The sequence below is a fragment of the Elephantulus edwardii genome, unplaced genomic scaffold (assembly GCF_000299155.1).
Source record: "Elephantulus edwardii isolate Elephantulus edwardi_28Jun2011 unplaced genomic scaffold, EleEdw1.0 scaffold00026, whole genome shotgun sequence".
Taxonomy (NCBI): domain Eukaryota; kingdom Metazoa; phylum Chordata; class Mammalia; order Macroscelidea; family Macroscelididae; genus Elephantulus; species Elephantulus edwardii.
Window position 1 is genome coordinate 5,802,886 of NW_006399776.1, and position 13,432 is coordinate 5,816,317.

Below are 13,432 nucleotides of genomic sequence, written 5' to 3' on the forward strand. Positions count from 1 at the left end.
AACAATATCCCTAGTACCACGACCCCTTCTAAACCCAGCCTGGACTTCCGGCAGTTCTCTGCTGATGTGCTGTTCTAATCGTTTTAGACATAAATGTACAAACTAAAATTAAAATATAAATGCTCAGAGGAAACGGGGAAATCTACACAACCTTGGGATAGACAAAACTCTCTTAGGATACAAAGAGCACAACTTGCTAAAAAGTATAAAAATTAGAGTTTATCAAATATAAAAGTTATTTTTTAAAGATATCCCCAGGAAAATGAAAAGACAAGCCAAAGGCTGGAAAAATGTAATTGTAATACATATATTCTGGTGACTGACTCATGTCCTACATATGGGGAGAGAAATTAAATAACTCCATAATAAAACAATCCAATTTTATAATGAGCAAAAGACTTATGCAGTTACTACACAAAAGAAGATGTAAGAATGTCTGACCAGCACATGAAAAAAAAGCTCAATATTATTCTTTATTAGAGACTTTGAATTAAAATCACAATGAGACACCACTACACACACTCACTAAACTGAAAACAAAATCAATACTCACTGCTGTCAAGTCAACTAAAATCCTGTAGCAATGCTATTAATAAAAGGAGAACGAACTACCCTCCTATGCTATCAAGCCTCCTGCTCTGTCTTCTCCCACTTAGTAAGCTGGTGGTTCTGACCTCTCAATTAGCAGCTAAGGGCTTAACTACTGTGCTGCCCAGTCTCCTTATACAGTCACTATACTGGTCTAAAGGGAGCTCTGGTGGTCTAGTGGTAAGGAGTTGCCAACCCAAAGGCACTAGGTTTGAATCCACGAGCTGCTCCATAGGGGAAAGATGGTCAGTCTCCTCCTACATGATTTATAGCTTCTAAAAACCCTCTGGAGGCTCAGCAGAGTCAGTTCCCATCGCCCACCAGTGCACTTTCTAAAATAAAAGTTCAGCAATCCCAAGTACAAGTTAAAATATATGAAACACCCAGACTCTAGGGTTGTTAGTGGAAATAAAAAAATGGTAGAACCACTTTGGAAGAAGTTCTGGTTGTTTTTTAAAAGTTTAAACTAAAACCAAAAGGAAACAAAAAAACCCCAGTCCAAACTGATTGCCATTGAGTCGGAACAGACTCATTGTTGACTCTCCAACAGAATTTTTTGAAGGCTGTCAATCCCATGGGAGGAGATTGCCCCTCTTTCTCCCATACAGAGGCTGGTGGATTTGTTATCTTTAAAATAGAATAACTCCCTACGGACTATGCCACCAGAGCTCACTAAAGGTTGTTGTTTGTTTGATTTTTTATTTTTTTAAAATTAAAGTCTGACAAAATCAAGTGTTACAGGTTATGGAGCAACTGGAGCTATAAAATGTAGAATCACTGTAGAAAAGAGTCTGACAATTTTCTCTAATTATCATTCCATGTACTGGCAAAAGAACAAACAAGTCTGTCTTGAAGGAAGTGCAACTAGGGTGCTCCTTAAAGACCAAACTGTCTCCAAACTGGCAACAACCTACAGTTCCAACAACAAATGAATGGATAAATAAATTGCAGATAAATATAATTGAAAATTACTCAACAATAAAAAGGAGCAAACTACAATATATGCAGCATGGGCACATTTTAAAAAAATTTTAAGCAAAAGAAGCCAAACGTATACACTGTTTACTTTTTTATTCTTTTCTATGAAATTCTAGTAAAAGCTAAATTAAACACAACCTTGCTTGCTTAAACTGAGGAGGACCTGAAGCACTTGCTGCAGATAGTCAAGGACTGCTGTCTTCAATATGTATTGAAGCTCAACATTGAGAAAACAAATATTCTCACCACTGGGCCAATTGGCAGCATCATGATAGATGGTGAAGAGACTGAAATTGTTAGCAGCTTCAGTTTTCTTGGCTCCACGATCAACACTCTTGGTACCAGTAGCCAGAATATCAAAAGACAAATTGCATTGGGAAAGTCTGCTGTCAAGGACCTCTCCAGAATACTGAGCAGCAGTGATGCCAGTCTAGAGACTAAGGTGCACCTGATCCAAACCATAATCTTTGCAAGAAAAATCAACGTCTTTGAGTTGTGGTGCTGGAGAAGAGTACAAAACATCCCATGGACTACTAAGAGAACAACAGATCTGTCCTGGAGAGGATGAAACCAGGCTGCTCCTTGGAGGCAAGGATTTTGAAGCTCCATCTCACATATTTTGGTTTCATGGCCAGAGGGAACCAGTCCTTGGAGTAGGACATCATGCTTGGATAAGTGGAGGGACAACGCAGAAGAGGAAGACACTGATGAGATGGATTGACACAGTTACTGGGGTAATGAGGGTAGGTATGTCAGAGACAGTGAGATTGACTTAGGATAGAGCAGAGTTCAGAGCTATTGCACATAAGGTTGCTATGAGTCTCAAGCGACTCAACAGCTCATAACAAGAGATAGGAGTTAGAAATTGCACAGGAAAAAAGGAACAATTTTTCAGATGATGTGATCCTTCTATATATATCTTGATGCTTGTATTTGTTGAAACTTATTGAACAGAAAATCTAAATAGATGCATTTTATTTTATAAAAATGTTTGTTGCAATCTTTTGTTTTCAATAAAGCTTACTTTAAAATTCGAACATTTGTTTGGAAGCCATGGCCTAGTAGGTACCATTGATTTGGAAGTGACTCATATCTGACCCTCCAGCAAGGTTTTAGAAGCAGTAAATCTCATAGGAGGGAGCTCTCTTGGCCTAGTGGTAAGAAGCTGCACTGCAATAACAAAGGCACACAGTTTAAATCCATTTGTTGCTCTTTGGGGAAAAGATGGACAATATCCTACTGTGTGATTTATTGTCTCTGAAAACCTGCTGGAGAGTTAGCTATGGATTGGTTCCAAGTCAACATCACACAGCAAAAATAATCCTAAGGGCCTATGGTTTAAGTCTACTATCTACAGAATGAGCAGTCTCCTCCTATGTGATTTACTGCCTCTGAAAATCTGCTGGAGGATCAGCTATGAGTTGGTTCCAACTTGACAACACACACACCAGCAATGACAACAAATTGCACAGGAGGGGATTGTCCATCCTTCTTTCTAGGAGCAGCTGATAGAGTTGAAACACATGCCTTTGGGACTGCAGTACAGCGTCTTTCCCCGAGGGATCCCTAGTCGGTGTTGCTGTTATAGTATTTGGAGCTCTGTTGTCATAGTCTGTAGTGAGTTGTACTACTAACCAAAAGACATGTCTAATGGTTTGGATCCACTGAATGGCTCTATGGGAGAAAGATGGCGAGTCTCCTTTGAAGATTTTAGCCTCAGAAACTGGTGGACAGTTGATACCAGTCAGATGAATACAAAGACGGTGAGTTTGAGTTTGATTATGGCCTGATGAAAACATTTTTATAAGATTAAAGTAAGCAGCAGCATATACACATGTTTAGAAAATAAGTAGTACAGAAGGAGAATAAAAATCAGTATCTGCCTGGTTCCATCTTTTCTCACCCTCAGCCCTGTTACTTAGAGACAGCCACTTTTTCATAATTTAATTTTTTCCCCTTATGTCTTCCACTTAAAGAGCTAGAATGCAATTTGGTAGATGAAGAACAGTTGTAAGCCATTTAATTGTGACATAAACTAGAAAGACCAGAAATTTAAGCCTAATGTAACTGATCTCTACACGTTTTAACAGTAGTCTCTCTGATTTGATTTGGATAAGGGACTTCCACTTTCTGGAGTTATTTAATTCCCCAAAATGCATTTTTGTTTATAACTTGAAAGCCACCTGATGTTTAAATCCTGGGTGTTTTAATTAAGAATCTTGTAATAGAAACAAATTCTAATGAAAACATTCCTAAGAAAGAGCCAAGACCCAGCAAGTTCCAGGAATGAGGGAATGAATCTATCTTTATTATTGTGTAACTTGTTGGAATGCCATTCATAGTTTGGGGTTTTTTTCCTTTCTAAATTGTATTTATTTTGTTATTGATATTGAGAATATGCACAGAAAAATATACACCAAATTAACAGTTTTCATAAATACAATTTAGTGACACTGTTGACTTTCTTAGAATTTGCAACCATTCTTTTTTAAAAAAAAATTTGCAACCATTCTTACTTTCTTGTTCTAAGTTGTTCCTCTTCATTAACATAAACTCACCTCCTCTAAGGTTCTTATCTAATCTTTTGAGGAGCCATTGTAATTGATCCCAGATATGTCTTGCATAGGCATTAAAAATGCATACTGCTCCAGGATTATCTTATTTACTATGAGATAGGCCAAACTATGGATTGATTTTAAGATTACTTCAGGAAATATTTTTGTTGTTGTTGTTTGTTTTGTACTGTTAAGTTCGGAACTGGCTCATAGCTAACCCTGCAGTAGATGTTCAGAGGCAGTTAATTGCATGAGTGGAGGTTGCCCGTTTACCATTGAGCAGCTCCTGAATTTGAACTACACACTACAGGAGTGCAGATTCTTGCCACCAGGCCATCAGAACTCCCAACAAGATAGGCCAAACTATGGATTGGTATTAAGATTACTCTAGGAAATATTTTTTGTTTAAGATTTGAAAATTATTTCAAGATCAGAGTTTCTGGTCCACCGTCTAAAGTTCCAGAGGGGCATTCTGGCTGTACTTTTTCCAAGATGTGGTTTGTTCTTTTGGCAGTCCATGGAATGAATATTCAGCACTCTTCTCCAACACTGCAACTCAATGCACTGATTCTTCTATCATTTGTCTATCATTGTCCAACTCTTTGAACATAGTAAGTGATTGGAAAGACTGTGGCTTGAATAAAGACTGTGGCTCTGACAGCAGACTTTCCCAATGGTATATGTCTCCTGATCTCCTGACTGCTAGGACCAAGGATGTTGAGTGTGGATCCAAGTAAGATGAAAGAACTGACAATTTCAATCTTGTCTTCATCTCTCTTGATGTTGCCTACTGGCCCAGTAGTGAGTATTTTTGTTTTCATGATGTTGAGGCTGTGATTACCTGTGTTCTTCTGTAGGCCCTGGTCTGACAGGCACAGCAATCTTAGGTCCTGGATTACATGCATTGTATTTATTCTCCACTTCTTCCTTTTTTGCTTGTAGTGAGATTCTCCAGTGCATTTCCCCCCTTAATCAGTGTATTATGGGGGCTTAAGACACAAACAGAGAATACTGGCAAGATGTACTATAAGTGCAAATCAGACAATTTCTTGGACTGCAAGGTCCAAAGTCCATTTATAATTTTATACAAAATCATTTCTAAGGTGAGGCACTGAAGGCAATTAAAATCTTAACAACCAATCAGGCACTAATGTCAAAACAATTATGCCTAACAACTAATCACATCATATTCAGTACTCAATTCAAGAAAAGTGCTCACCACAGTGGACAGCGTTCACTGCAAGATCCAGCAAGAGGCTGTGGAGAATGGGAGATGTCCTGTCCTTCTGATGCCTCTAGTTTATAGCTCTGAAAGACAGGTTTAATTATCATTATTTTGTGCAGGGTTTTTCTACAGTCTTTCAAAGCCAGATGTAACCAATCAAAATCTCTTTAGGTCTAAAACTTCAGAACGTCACGAGTCAGAATTGAAGTGCTCCTCTTTTAGATTAACACATGTTGTCCTTGAAGATCTGTATTGGGGGTGCAGTTAATAACAATTGAGGTATTCCTTTTTAGTTTAATGTATTGAGTCTCTAAGTCTAATATAGCATCTTTTGATTAACACATTAAGTTGCTGAATGTTTTAGGTTAAATATATAACATCTTTACTCATCACAGCTTGCCTCTTTGGCCACCACCAGACATAAACATCATGAACCAATGAACTTATCTTCCCTTCATACTACTTACCCATCTGGGCAAACTTAACAGAGCAAGCATAATCATCACGACACAATAAACTTCCATTCCTCCCTTAACATAATGTTAGCTAATTTATACTCAGTATATTTTGGCAGGCTTATGTTCTTTGCAATCATTAGTTACACCCACTTTCTCTCATTTCTGTTGTTACTGTTTTTATGTGCTCTTGAATCAGAACCAACCAATAGCTGACCTTCCAGTGGGTTTTCAGAGGCAGTGAAATACATGGGAGGATAGTGTCCATCTTTTTTTTTCTCTTTCTTTCTTGTTGTGTAAAAACCGTAGAGTCAGATCCAATTGGCACAGGAGGAGATTGCCTCTCCTTCTCCAGAGAAGCATGTGGTAGATTCGCACCACGCACCTTCAAGATTGCAGTGCAGATTGCCTATCTTTTGCTCACAGAGAAGCTGGTGGATTCAAACCATATTCCTTTGGATTGACAGCACAGCTCTTTACACACTAGGCCACTAGAGTAGCTCTAATCTCTGATATGCACTAATAAACTTTAGCTTCTGTACATTTGCTTTCAGTTTCTTTATGAGATCAAGTCTGCTGTGGTTGGCTTATTTTGACCAATATAATTTCTTCCAAGTTCCATTTATACTGTAACATGCATGTATCAATATTTCGTTTTTCGTACTGCCTGAGTACTATTTCATTGTATGTCTATACCGCATTTTGTTTATCCGTTCATCTATTGATGTGTATTTCTGTAATTTCTGCCTTTTGTCTTTTGTGAATAATGCTATAATGAACACTGCTGTACTAGTCTCTCAGTTTTTGCTTTCAAGTTTTTAAAATATATTATTTAGGAGTGGAATTGCTGGGCCCTATAGTAGTGATTATTGGCATTCCATAGTATATTCAATATTCAACAGTAGTGCAACTGTCTACAGACTCTGACACTATTTTCTAGTGTAGGCAAGTAAAAAAAATAAGCAGTACATTTGTGTATATGTATCTAGTCTATTGAGCGTTTCATTGCCAACCCAAAAATGGGCAGTTCAAATCTACCACTTGCCTCATGGGAGAAATATGGGCAAGCTCCTCCCATGCAATTTACTGACTCTGTAGACCCACTAAAGAATCACCTATGAATTCGTTGTTATATCTTTCTGCCTATCTATCTATCTATCTATCTATCTATCTATCTGTCTATCTATCTATCTATCTATCATCTATCTATCTTTCTACCTAAGTACCTACCTACTACCTATCTATCTATCTACGAACTCTGGGGACAGAGTCTATAACTAGTTGCACTGCTAATCCAAAGGGAGACATGTCTTCAGTGGTTTTAATCTACTGGTCTTTCCACAGGAGAAAGATGGGAAATGTCCTCTCTTTAAGATTTGTAGCATCAGAAACCCAAAGGTTTTTCTGACTATGAGTCAGAACTGAATATATTAATATTTAAGGTATAACCAGTCCATTGTTGGAAATCAGAGGAGCCATTGAGAGGAAAAGAACATTTTCCCTGAAATTGAGACATTTGTCAGTGGGCATCTTAAGAGGTAAGAGGAGGAGCATTTGAATGACAGAACTACAGTGAGTTCACTAGTATAGAAAAATTTAAGATATATATTTATAATAAGGTATTATATTAAAAGGTAGTTGTTATTGTTGGGTACCAGCAAGTCAGACCAACCCATAACTGACACTGCAGTGGGTTTTCAAAGGCAGTTAATCACAAGGGAAGAGATTGCTCATCTTTCTTCCACTGAGCAGCTTGTGGATTCAAACCTTGTAACTTCAGGATTACAACACAGCTTCTTACCACTAGGCCACCATAGCTCCTTAGAGTAAGAGGTAAGGCTAAGGCAATAAACAGGATTCATGTATCTGGTACAGTTTTTTTTTATCTAAAGTTTTTTGTTTTGTTTTATTTTTTGGCACGAAGCAAAAGAACTGACTCAGACTAATGTAAACAAAAAGAGAATTTATTGGAAAGATGGGTGGCTCACAGATTTGACGGGAAAGCTGGAGAACTACGTTTGGAAATTGTATCAAAGGAAGCTGCAGAAGTCTAGCCAGCAGAAATTACTCAGTCTTCTGTTATAAAGGACAAGTATCAATAAACTTTCTGCCATACCTGTGTAATTTTTGCTGAATATTTAAAATCATAAGGAGGAGCATATAGTTAGCCTTACGTCAGTATCCACCTATCTAGGGTGTCTTGATTTATTGTCCTGCTCACAATGCACAGAGATAATTTACCCAAAGGAATTTCAGTATACTGCCAAAAGAAGTGGGAAGCTGATGTTGAAGAATTACCACTTTTCTACGAAGATGGCACCGAAAGCGAAGAAGGAAGCCCCTGCCCCTCCCAAAACTGAAGCCAAAGCAAAGGCATTGAAGGCCAAGAAGGCAGTCCTGAAGGGCGTCCACAGCCAAAAAAAAAAGAAGATCCGCACGTCACCCACGTTCCGGCGGCTTAAGACGCTGAGACTCCGACGGCAGCCCAAATACCCTCGGAAGAGCACTCCCAGGAGAAACAAGCTTGATCACTATGCCATCATCAAATTTCCCCTGACCACTGAGTCAGCTATGAAGAAGATAGAAGATAACAACACACTTGTGTTCATTGTGGATGTCAAGGCCAATAAGCACCAAATTAAACAAGCTGTAAAGAAGCTCTATGACATTGATGTGGCTAAGGTCAACACTTTGATTAGGCCTGATGGAGAGAAGAAGGCCTATGTTCGACCTACTCCTGATTATGATGCTTTGGATGTTGCCAACAAAATTGGGATCATCTAAACTGAGTCCAGTGGGCTAATTCTAAATGTAATAATTTTTTCTCACAAAAAAAAAAAAATAATTACCAAAGGCTTTCTCTGCCATTCCAATGAGTGTATATTTTATCCTATAGACTAAGGGAAATGACTGAAGAATTATGAGAGAGAGACCGAGATTATCATAAATGTAGATTATAGATCACCTTGGCGTTATCTGGAAGTAAAGGAATAAGAATTGTATCAAGGATACTAGTCTAAACACTTCCAATTTGATCAAGGTGAAAGATGCTGAATGTTTTAATTTACTAGGGATGTAGAAGGTGTAGGGTGTAGAGGAATAGATAAATAGGCATGATATTTAATAAACAGAATGATCGAAATGATTTATTGGATATAGGTAGAAAAGGAGAGAGAAGAGTCTTGATTAATTCCCAGATTTCTGGTTTGAGCAACTGAAAGCTGGTGCAGTCTTTGTTATGTGTGTTGTTATGTGCTGTTGAGTCACCTGTGACTCATAGCAACCCTATGTACAACAGCTCTGAAGCCTGCCCTGTCCTGTGCTGGTCTCACTGACTCCAATACAACTACCCCCATTGACCTAGTTACTGCTATCACTCCATCTCATCTGGGGTCTTCCTCTCCTGTGCTGCTGGCCCTCCACCCTTCTGAGCATAATGACCTCCAAGGATTGGTCCCTCCTGGCCACATGCCCAAAGTATGAGAGACAGAGCTTCAAAATCCTAGCCTCCAAAGAGAAATTTGGTTTAACCCTCTCCAAGACAGACCTATTTGTTTTCTTGGTGGTCCATGGTATGTTCAAGACTTTTATCCAGCACCACAACTCAAAGGCATCAATTGTTCTTCTTCTCTCATCTTTAGTCATTGTCCAGCTTTTTGAAGCATAGCAATTTAATGAGAAGACCATGGCCTGGATCAGGTGCACCTTAGTCTCTAGACTGACACTGTTGCTTCTTAGTACTCTGGAAAGGTCCCTGACAGCAGATTTACCTAGTGCTATTTGTCTTTTGATTTCCTGACTTCTGGTGCCAAGAGTGTTGATTATGGAGCTAAGCAAGCTGTAACTGTTAACCTCAGTCTCTTCTCCATCCATCATAGTGCTGCCAGTTGGCCCAGTGGTGAGAATCTTGGTCTTCTTGATGTTGAGCTTCAATCCATGTTGAAAACTACAATCCTTGATCTTCTGCAGCAAGCACTTAAGGTCCTTCTCACCAAAGTTGTGTTATCTTCATGATGTAGGTTGTTGATGAGTCTTCCTCCAAACCTGATGCCACATTCCTCTTCATAAAGCCCAGCCTCTCAAGTGATCTGTTCTGCGTACAGATTGAAAAGGTATGGAGACAGGATGCATCCCTGACACATTCCCTTCCTGATTTTAAACCATTCAGTGTGTCCTTGCTCTGTTCTGAAGACTGCTTCCTGGTCCAAGTTTTGCATAAGCACAATCAAGTGTTCTGGGATTCCCATTCTCCTCAAGGTTAGTCACAATAACAAAACCACCACAAGCAGGTGGTTTTAGAAAACAGGGATGAATTTTCTCCCAGTTTTGGAGGCTGGTAGCCCAAATGGCTCTATGGAAAGAAGATCCTATATAATGGTAGCACTAGGTGTTCTTTGCAGATGTAGAAACATAGCATGTTCCCCTCTTTGTATCTATGTCTAGTTTTCTCTTTATACCACTCAGAAGACATCAGTTTTAGGACCCTCCTACTCCAGTAATGCCTTATTAGCACAAAGATTGATGCCATCTTGTTATCTGTGACTCATGGTGACCTTGTATACAGCAGAAAGAGATATTGCTGGGTTCTGCATCATCTTCTCAATTATTAACATGTTGCAGGCCATCTTTACAGCTGTTTTACCAATCTGTCTCACTGAGGGCCTCCCTCTCCCTTTTTGGCCCCTTTTCTAGACCAAACATAATGTCTTCTTTTAGTAATTGATCCCTTCTAATGACATGTCCAAAACATTCGAGTCAGACAGTATTCTGTGATGATTTATAAGGTTTTCACGATAAAAATTTTGTGAAGAAATTACCATATCCTTCTTCCAACATAAGAAGAAAACTTTCCTTTCCAACTAGGACCATAGTGACAAGTTAGGCCTTTTGTAGGATCTCACTCCATAACCTAGACTATCTTCAAAGAGTCGAATTTTGTTGTTGCTGTTATGTACCCGTCGAGTTGCTTGGGACCTGTCATGACTCTATGTATAATAGCTCTGAACACTGCTCTATCCTGAGCCAACCTTATTGCCTATGACACACCTACCCCTATTACCCCAGTTACTGAGTCAATCCATCTCATCCAGGGTCTTCTTCTCTTGCGCTGTTCCTTTACCCTCCCAAGCATGATGTCCCTCTCCAAGGACTGGTCCTTCCTTGCAACATGCCCAAAGTATGTCTGGCCAAGCTTCAGAATCCTTGCCTCCAAGGATCAACCTGGTTTCACCCTCTCCAGGATGAACCTGTTTGTTCTTCTAGCAGTGTACATGGTATATTCAATACTCTTCTCCAGCACCACAACTTAAAGACATCAATTCTCCTTCTATCATCCCTAGTCATTGTCCAGTTTTCTGATGCATAGCAAATAATTGTGAAGACTATGGCCTGTATCAAGTGTACCTTACTCTCTAGACTGACATCATTGCTCTTCAGTACTCTGGAGAGTTTCCTGACAACAGACTTTCCTAATGCAGTTCATCTTTTGATTTCCTGGCTGCTGGTACCAGGAGTGTCTTGATTGTGGAGCCAAGCAAACTGAAGCTGTTGACAGTCTCAATCCCTTCACCTTCTATCATGATGCTATCAATTGGCCCAGTGGTAAGAATCTTTGTTTTCTTGATGCTGAGCTTCAATCCATATTGAAGGCTGAAATCCTTGACATTCTGCAGCAAGTAATTTACGTACTCCTCAGTTTCAGCAAGCAGTGTTGTGTCAACTGCATAACACAGGTTGTTGATAAGTCTTCCTCCAATCATAAGGCCCAGCCTCCTGGATGATCTGGTCTGCATATAGATTGAAAAGTTACAAAGATAGAACACATCCTGGCATACACCCTTCCCAAATGTTGAACCATGCAGTGTTTTCCTGCTTTGTTCTGAGTAGATTAGATAGTAAATAAAATTTGAGACTTATCTCATTTAGAAGGTACTTGAAATATATATACAGAGATCTAGATGACTATATATGGATATATATAGCACAGGAAAAAGATCTGACCTAAAGAAATTTGGGAGTCACGAGCATATAAGTGAGCACTGAAATCATGGACATTTATGATACTTCAAAGGATTTAGTATAAAGTGTTGTTATTGTTGTTATGTGCTGTCGAGTCACTTGTGACTCATAGCGACCCTATGTACCAATATGGCACTTCTGCAGCAAGCGCTTCAGGTCCTCCTCAGTTTCAGCAAGCAGGGTTGTATCATCTGCATAACACAGATTGTTGATAGATCTTCCACCAATACTGACGTCACATTTCTCCTCATAGAGCCCAGCCCCCTGGATAGTATAAGATAATGAAAATTTTTAAAAAAATCATATTCTAAAGAGAAGGTGAAGGCTTGCTTCTATTCATTAGCTCCTCTTCCTGCAACAGAAAACTTCCACATTTTATTTTTCTTTATAAAAATAGAAATAATTTCTCTTTTGTAAACAGAGGGCAAAGAGAAGATATGCAAAGATTAAGGAACTGGAAAATATGAAGAAAAGAATAATCTCATGTAAAACAGAATATAACTCAGATGTGGTCTGATAAACACCTATTGTGAGTATATCACCTTCAAATTATTGTTAATTATTAGGATATAATTAATATACCGTACAATTCAACAAACATGTTTTTGTTTCAGTTTTTAGTAGACAGAGTGCTCAATTTCTAACCAAAAGATTAGTGTTTCAAACACACCAGATGCTACACAGAAGAAAGATTAGACAGCCTTCCTCCATAAATATTTATAACCTTGGAAACCCAATGGGGCAGTTCCACCCTGTTCCATTGAATCCCTGTAACTTGGAATCAACTCAACAGCAATGGAGTTGGTTTGGCTTTTAGGTTTCTCCTATGTCTCACTGCATCCCTTCTTTTCCGGTAGAGATATCAATAGCTTTCAATAGTGGTCCCTATTTGTAGTTTTAGGTGGTTGAGATACTTTGTCATCTAGGTTTGTTTTAAATACTGTCTGTTGGTTTGGAGTTTTACTATTTACTATCTCATTTTTATGTGTGAATTAAAAAACTATTCCTCCACTATCACTGCTACTTCACAGTCTTGGTGGATATTTTTATTTTCACTTGAAAGGCTTAATACATGTGGTTTCCTTTGGGACACTCTCAGATTGGGGGAAATTCAGCTGCCATGTTGTGAGAATCCTCAGGCAATCTTGTGCTGAGGAACCGTTTGCAAAGAAATGAGGACTGGAGCCTACAAAATGTGAGAGGGATTATGTCCTCCCTGTAGAAAGTTGGGAAATAGATCCTCCTCCAACTTTCTAATGAAAGCTGCAGCTCCACCCAACAGCTTGACATGAGAGATCCTAAACCAGAACCACAAGCCAACTTGAGCCTGGATTACTCAGAAACTCTGGGAAACTGCAGGACAAGAAATGTTTGCTACTCACCACAATAAGATAAAGGTAAACAACCCAGTTGAAAAATGGACACAGGATATGAACAGACACTTCACCAAAGAAGACATTCAGATGGCAAACAAACATATGAAGAAATGTTCAAAATCCCTAGCTCTCAGAGAGATGCAAATCAAAACAACTATGAGATATCATCTCACCCCAGTCAGAATAGCAAAATTTAACAGAACAGCAAACAACAAATGCTGGCAAGGTGGAGAAACT

General features: G+C 38.9%; 1 pseudogene; it reads left to right on the forward strand.

Annotated features, from left to right (window-relative positions):
• The first annotated feature begins 8,914 nt into the window (after nucleotides 1–8,914).
• Nucleotides 8,915–13,432, forward strand: part of LOC102871436 — a 14,673-nt pseudogene continuing 10,155 nt past the window's right edge.